The sequence below is a fragment of the Ovis aries genome, chromosome 2 (genome assembly GCF_016772045.2).
Source record: "Ovis aries strain OAR_USU_Benz2616 breed Rambouillet chromosome 2, ARS-UI_Ramb_v3.0, whole genome shotgun sequence".
NCBI classification, from domain to species: domain Eukaryota; kingdom Metazoa; phylum Chordata; class Mammalia; order Artiodactyla; family Bovidae; genus Ovis; species Ovis aries.
Genome location: NC_056055.1, coordinates 34,898,926 through 34,905,637, shown reverse-complemented (window position 1 = coordinate 34,905,637; position 6,712 = coordinate 34,898,926). Strand labels below are relative to the sequence as shown.

Sequence of the window (6,712 nt, the reverse complement as noted above, 5' to 3'; positions counted from 1 at the left end):
AAAGGCCTTTGATTTTTGATCCTGTTCTCAGGTGGATTTGGATAATTCATGTTTATTGTAGTCAGATAGTAGAGATTATCAACCTCACTTCTCTTTGTTTTGCTTTCTAGAATATTTGGTGCTTAGCTGAGGTTTCATTATCTTGTGCACTTTGCTAATTGAATGGAGATGAGATTTATGAGGTACCTGTATTCAAGAGAAGGTAATTTGTTTGACCTTCCTCTCTGCTTCACTGAAACCATTAGTGGATCTGACTTTCCTGCTTTGCAGTAATAGGCAGGGACACTGGGTACTCCAAAGACCCCTGATAGCTGCTTTCTTAGCAGGCATCCTAAGTGTTACTAATTTTCACTCTGATGCTGAAACATGTCTGGGAATGCCTAATTAGAAAGTGGTGGTCCAGGACAAATTTTACTTTTACCTACTCTCTTCTTTGAAGGATCAGCTTGAATTTGGACATGGGATCATAGTTCTGCTCTGAGGCCTTACTATATCTGTGTTCACTCTCCAATAATTGGGGCTACCCTCTCTACATGCTTGAGGTCTCCCAAGTACATCAACAGCAGTGCTTTACCTCTAAGTTCTCCTCTTCCTCCTGCTCTTCCTTTTTCCATCTCCTACTTCACCACCACTATCATTACCACCACAATCTCCACCATCACCACCACCATTATCTTCTCTATGATCATCGCCACCACCATCATCACCATCATCATCACCATCAGACCAGCTCTGGCTGCCCCATGTCCACTTGTTTTCTGTTGCTTATTTTATGCATTATTTACTTTTCTAGAAATTTAGTTATGGGCTCATTTTGATCTGTGGGCCTTGGTTTTACCCATGACTGAGCAGAGCCGAGCAACTTCCTTTGTGTATGTTTGAGGTTCTTGCAGGTTTCTGTATTTATAGGTTAATTGAGCAACAGGTTTTATGTCATTTGTTTTCTGTTTGGATACTACATTGTCATCCTCTGGATTCATATACTGAGACGAATCACTGTCTGGAGTAGTTTGGCAAAAACAAATCTAGCCACAAATCTGTATTGGCAGCAGCAAGTATGTGGTCTTCTATAATGAAATTGACAATTCCATGCTTATGTATTGAATGTTCAAGTCATTGGCAAGCCTCTGGTCTGAGAATCATGGAGTAGTGTCTTTAGGAAGATATCATTTCACCTTGCAAAGAGTTACCCTATAGATTTTGCAGGGTATGTTTATTGTCCGAAGTCGGAATGCAAGGCCCAACCCACAGGAGGACAATAGATTGATTTGAGTATTTCACTTTGTTTGTAGTACAAGCCTTTTGAGTATTTAATGCCCCTTAAACCATAAACTTGTTTCTCTTTCCTACTCTGCTTATGGCATTTTTAAGTTATTCCACAGATAATTGCAATGGCCTTGGTCTTTGGATGTGCTTCCCATCCTATGTGAAATCCCTGATGTGATGGTGCTTGTGGCCTTGGACACTTTTCATCAGGCCCTGCTGATCAGGTCACATCCTCCTTCGAATCATTGAATTTTAATTGAGCAAGAGCTTTAGATTTCCTTACAAATTCAGGTTTTGCCAAGAACTTTGTGTTTCCTGCTTTAATTTTCAGCTCATAACTTAACTTCATTTTATGAAGTCAAACCTGAGCTTTAAAAGCCTTGCTGACTGTCCTCAGCCATTTACTTTAGTTTTTGGTCTTCAGCTAACAAATGGGCAACAGCTTCCTTTTTCCCACTCCCACACCCCATAATTCTGATCATCATGAGAATTAGAATGAACCAAGTCTAGTACTTTTCCCTCAGGAGCTAAAAATGCTTCAGGAGGCACCCACTGGTTCTTGTGTCTTAACTCTGCAAACTTCCATACACTTTTGACCAAATGTGTGATTTTATACAGGAAGGTTTGAAATGATTTGATTAACCCACTTACCAGTGAGAAGCAGCAGACCCTACACTGTATTGTCTCTCCCCTTCCTTCCATTTTGGTTCTGTTCCCAAGTCCATCAAAGTTCAATAAAAGTTTTAGACATTACTATGCTATGGCTTGGAATGCATGCTGTCCTTGGTAGCATGAGAGGCAGGTAGGGCATAAGAAGATGTAGAGACATGCTCTCTCTACCCTTCTGTGCTTAAAGTCTGGGATGCAGGAAAGTAAACAGAAAAGATACAGAAGTTTAGCAAAAGTACAAAAGAAGAACATGTTAGTGAATGGAAGAGAATGCTGTAGAAGTTAAGAGAGAAAGAACTAATTACTCGAAGGAAATGGCTTTTATGCTGGATCTTCAAGAATGGTGAAGGCTTGCTTGGTAGAAGGTGATCTTAGGAGATGTGATGGTGTGTAGACAAAAGGAATGTCCTTGGAAAGGAAATGGGTGCTTGAAGGATGGTTAAGCACCTTTTGGAAGGAGTGCAGAGAAGGATCTAAGTTTAGCTGTTGGGAAATTTTTGCCACAGGTGCAGGTGATACCATTTGTGAAGAGGGACTGACCATCCAGAGGTCTGAGTTTATACTTCAGCTCTCATTCTGTTCCTGGGTGACCATGGACGTATCACAACCGCCATGTGGGCTGAGTGACTCACCTATAAAATATAATTGAAAAGGCACAAAAGCAAAGGCTAGTTGATGCAACAACCAACAGATACTAAACGTTTCACAGAGATGTCAAGTGAGGACAATCTGGGTTTCAGCCCAAGTGACAAAATAAAACAAAATTGCACCTGGCTCAAGTCTAACTGAAGGAAAGGATTTTACCCCCACCATTTCCTGGACACCTAATCCTATAAGAACACAGGAGATTCTCTGATTTTTACCTGGTAAACATTTTCCAGAAGGCTCCAGGGATGTTTACTTTGCTTTCCAATGAAGGTGAGCTGCCACTCTGGCACCCTGGCCACCTTGCTGTCTCCAAGGTGGCACCGTGCCCTGCAGACACCAAGCTGGCATTTTTCTACTTCTCCAATAACAAATGCGATAAGATCTGTTTTTTTAGATTGCAGCTGCATCTTTCTTCCGTTCCTTTATCATCCTTTCAACTCAGCAGTTTTCCTTTTTGCTTCAGATAAATTGCTGTTAATTTAAATGTACTGCAGATCCTTGCCATTTTATGGCTGATTGCTTCTGAGTAATAGGAGGAAAATGTGTGCATGTTTGAGTGTAAAAAAATCTAAATGGGTCAGAAACCAATGGTAAAGAAAGCGCAGTGCTTCACTGACCTTCAGCCCCCTGGTCCTTCTCTTTGAAGAGGTTGATAAGTGGATCCAGAATCAGCAAATAGCAGAGACCCATCCGGGTTTTTCTTCTCTGCTTTCAACTTGACATCACATTTCTCATTCAGCACCTGCTTTATCCTTGTTCTTATTTAGCTCAGCTAAGTGTAAGCAGCGGTGGCAGAGTTTTTCTAGAATTGTTTTTGATAAAGGAGCTGTTGTCACGATAACTACCGTGCACCATCGGAATTCTGCAAACGCTTCAGAATGTCACACTGTCAAAATATCTATATTTCAGACTCAGAAGCTAGACAGCTCGTTTGGCTGCTAAACCCACAAGATGTTCAGCCATTTGTTGTGGTCTAAAAACTTTCCCCCTCACTAGGAGAAAATAATGATCTATTGTTTTATATCATTTTGTGGCCCTTTTTTGGGGTTTCTTATAACATGAGAGGGCACAAGTCATTAGATCTTGGTGGCTAAGTTGGGGTCCTAATTGAAATTTACCATCAACCCTTTGGAAACATGAAGCATTGGATGCATTTTCTTAAGGTAGTCAAGTTTTAAACGAAACTAATTTTTCATGAGTTGGTGGTGTATCTTTAGTGTATCAGTGGTATGTGTTGAGTATCAAGTATATGGGAAGGAGACTGACTTGCCTTCCTTGAGGTGAGGGGTGGTGTAAGCCATGCTTTACATGCAGACACTATCTACTGCTTATCATTATAACAAGCTGGCTTTTCATCAAGAAAGACATAAAGTGTGCATTTTAGGGTGGCTTTACTTGCTTTTCTTGCATGGGTGTGTGGAACTGAGATGTTTGTCTTTGAGAAGGACACATCACAAAAGGCAGAGCAGAAGAAGGTTACAGAGGGACACGACACGACACCAACTTAAACGAGGCAAATCCTGCTGCAGCCTGAGCAAATGGCAGTCCAAAAGAGCTTCCATCTAGTCCAGCAAATTGTTTCTCCCAATTTTAATAAATAAAAGAGGCTGTACGTTTTTTTTTTCATTTTTAATTTTTTTTTATTGAAGGATAATTGCTTTACAGAATTTTGTTGTTTTCTGACAAACCTCAACATGAATCAGTCATAGGTATACATACATCCCCTCTTTTGAACCTCCCTCCCATTTTCCACCCCATCTCACCCGTCTAGATTGATACAGAGCCCCTGTTTGAGTTTCCTGAGCCATACAGCAAATTCCTGCTGCTATCTATTTTACATATGGTAATGTAAGTTTCCATGTTATTTTTTCCGCAATCTCTCCCTTTCTTCCCCTCTCCCCATGTCCATAAGCCTATTCTCTATGTCTGAAAAATGTAAAAAAAAAAACAAAAACAAACAAACAAACAAACAAAAGAGCCTGTAGTGCAGGTTGGGGAGCTGCATGGCAAGGAAGTGGCAAATAGAAGCAAATTAGAAGAGCAGCCTGGTTCCAATTAAACACTCTGACATCAGTCAACTCCTCAAGTTCTTGTATGGGGTTGGCCCAAAAGTTTGTTTGGGTTTTTCCATCAAATGTTACGGAAAAACACGAACAAATTTTTGGGCCAACCCAATGCCATAAACCCAGTGGAAATAAGGTTTGCATTAGCAGTTTAATCTGTTGTTATTTTAATCGAGTAAACCCTTTAAAATTGCATGTTCAGAGAAACTGGTATATCGAATCAGCAAATATTTTGTTTGAGGGTGATGTCTTCTATTTGTATCTCCAAGCTTTTCTTGCTTTTATTGGCAAACTTGACATCCTCATATTAATCCCACTGTTTCGATTTGAAGGAATCTGAGATCCACCCTCTTGAAACCTGAAAGAGTAGCTAAGGTTAGTTCATTCGGTGTTCTCGAGCTACGTGCCGTAGTGCACTCTTCAACTAGCGCTGCTTGTGTTTGCCTGGAGGCTGGGCTTTTAGACAGAGCCTAGTGACAGATATGAAGGAGACGTAATCAGCATCACTGTGTGCTTCCTAAATTCTCAGTGCTCTGTGGGTGATTAAATCCATAAACGATGTTTGGCGTTTGTCCCTAGTTCTTTTCCTGAGACTTGGAAGGGCAGGAGAAAGAAATGCCATGGAAATTAAGCTCCGTAGACTCTTTTAGTGTTGTTGTAAATGATTATACAGCTTGGTGATGGTAATTACAGCTCTGGAGGCAGATGACACCAGCACTTGGCAGACCAGACACCAGGTTGAGGAAAGTCGGGAGTCTGGAGGGTTGGGTTTAGAAGTGTCTTCCAAAGCTAAACTTGAAAACGTCTTGGAAGCGTCTTGGGGGTTTCTACTATGACATCATCTATTCTGTCACTTATGAAGCTGATGAAGATTCATACAATTTACTCGCAGAATTCTATGTAATAAAACCTTCCCTATTCCTGCTGGGGTTTCACAGGCAAGTTCGGAGAAAGCTTATCACTTGTAAGGTCATGGTAGGGCAGCCACGGCACCAGAGGTTCTGGGAGTTTGAGTTCCATCCCACACTAGCTGTCAGAACTTGAGAGGCTGCTCAGTCTCTGGGCCTCAGTTTTCTCACCAGTTAAGTGGGTATAACAATAGAACCTATCTCCCAAGGTTATAGTGACTTATTTAAGCAAAGAGCTTAGAAGATACCCTGGCACAAAGGAGATTCCCTATGCAAGTGATTCCCTCATCTTTCTCCACATCTGGAGTCAATGAAGTATTTGAAGTCAAGGAACTCCAGTTTCTTTATTTTTGCATCATGTATTACAGTGTCTGCTATTTGGTTGGTTCTCAGTAGATGTGTGCAGAATTAGTTGATATTAAGTATTATATATGTTTTATATTATGTGTACTAGATACTACATGTCTTAAATTGTATATATAATGTATGTACATACAAATATACTTCATGTTGTATGCTATATACCATATTTTATATAGCAGATTCTATATGTGTGCCATAGATATGGTATGGCACTTAATTAAATATATGCAGTTAATTAATTGAGATTCCCAGGTGGCACAGTGGTAAAGAATTTGCCTGCCAATGGAGGAGATGTAAGAGATAAGGACTTGATCCTTGGGTCAGATTGGTCCCCTGGAGAGGGAAATAGCAATCCACTTCAGTGTTCTTGCCTGGAAAATTCCATGGACAGAGGAGCCTAGCAGGCTACAGTCCATGGGGTCACAAAGAATCAGACATGGTACACATACACACACACACACAATTAACAGTAAGATTCCTAAAAAAGAATCTAAATCCTCACAAGAGCTCAATATTTCTCCAGGTGAAGCCAGCCAGTTCTCTGATCTGGCTGAGTAATTAATTATTTTAGAAATAATTTGGTTTTATATTTAGGAAAAGAAAATTAGAATTTGGGTAGATATCTGTTGTTGGATTTTATTTTTTCCTTATATATAAAAATTACCGAGGGGTCATCTTTTACTGTGCACAGATTTCTCCTAATTCTTAAGGTGTTAGCATCTGAGACAGTTGTGGGTGGAACTGTGTGCAGGAATCCTTTGCATCTCTTCCCTGTGTTTCCTGTGCCATGTAAAC

General features: G+C 40.4%; 1 protein-coding gene across 10 annotated transcripts in view; it reads left to right on the top strand.

Moving 5' to 3' along the window:
• The window catches only part of NTRK2 (neurotrophic receptor tyrosine kinase 2), a 400,491-nt gene that overhangs the window by 159,007 nt on the left and 234,772 nt on the right, over positions 1-6,712 (top strand). The window lies entirely within an intron of this gene.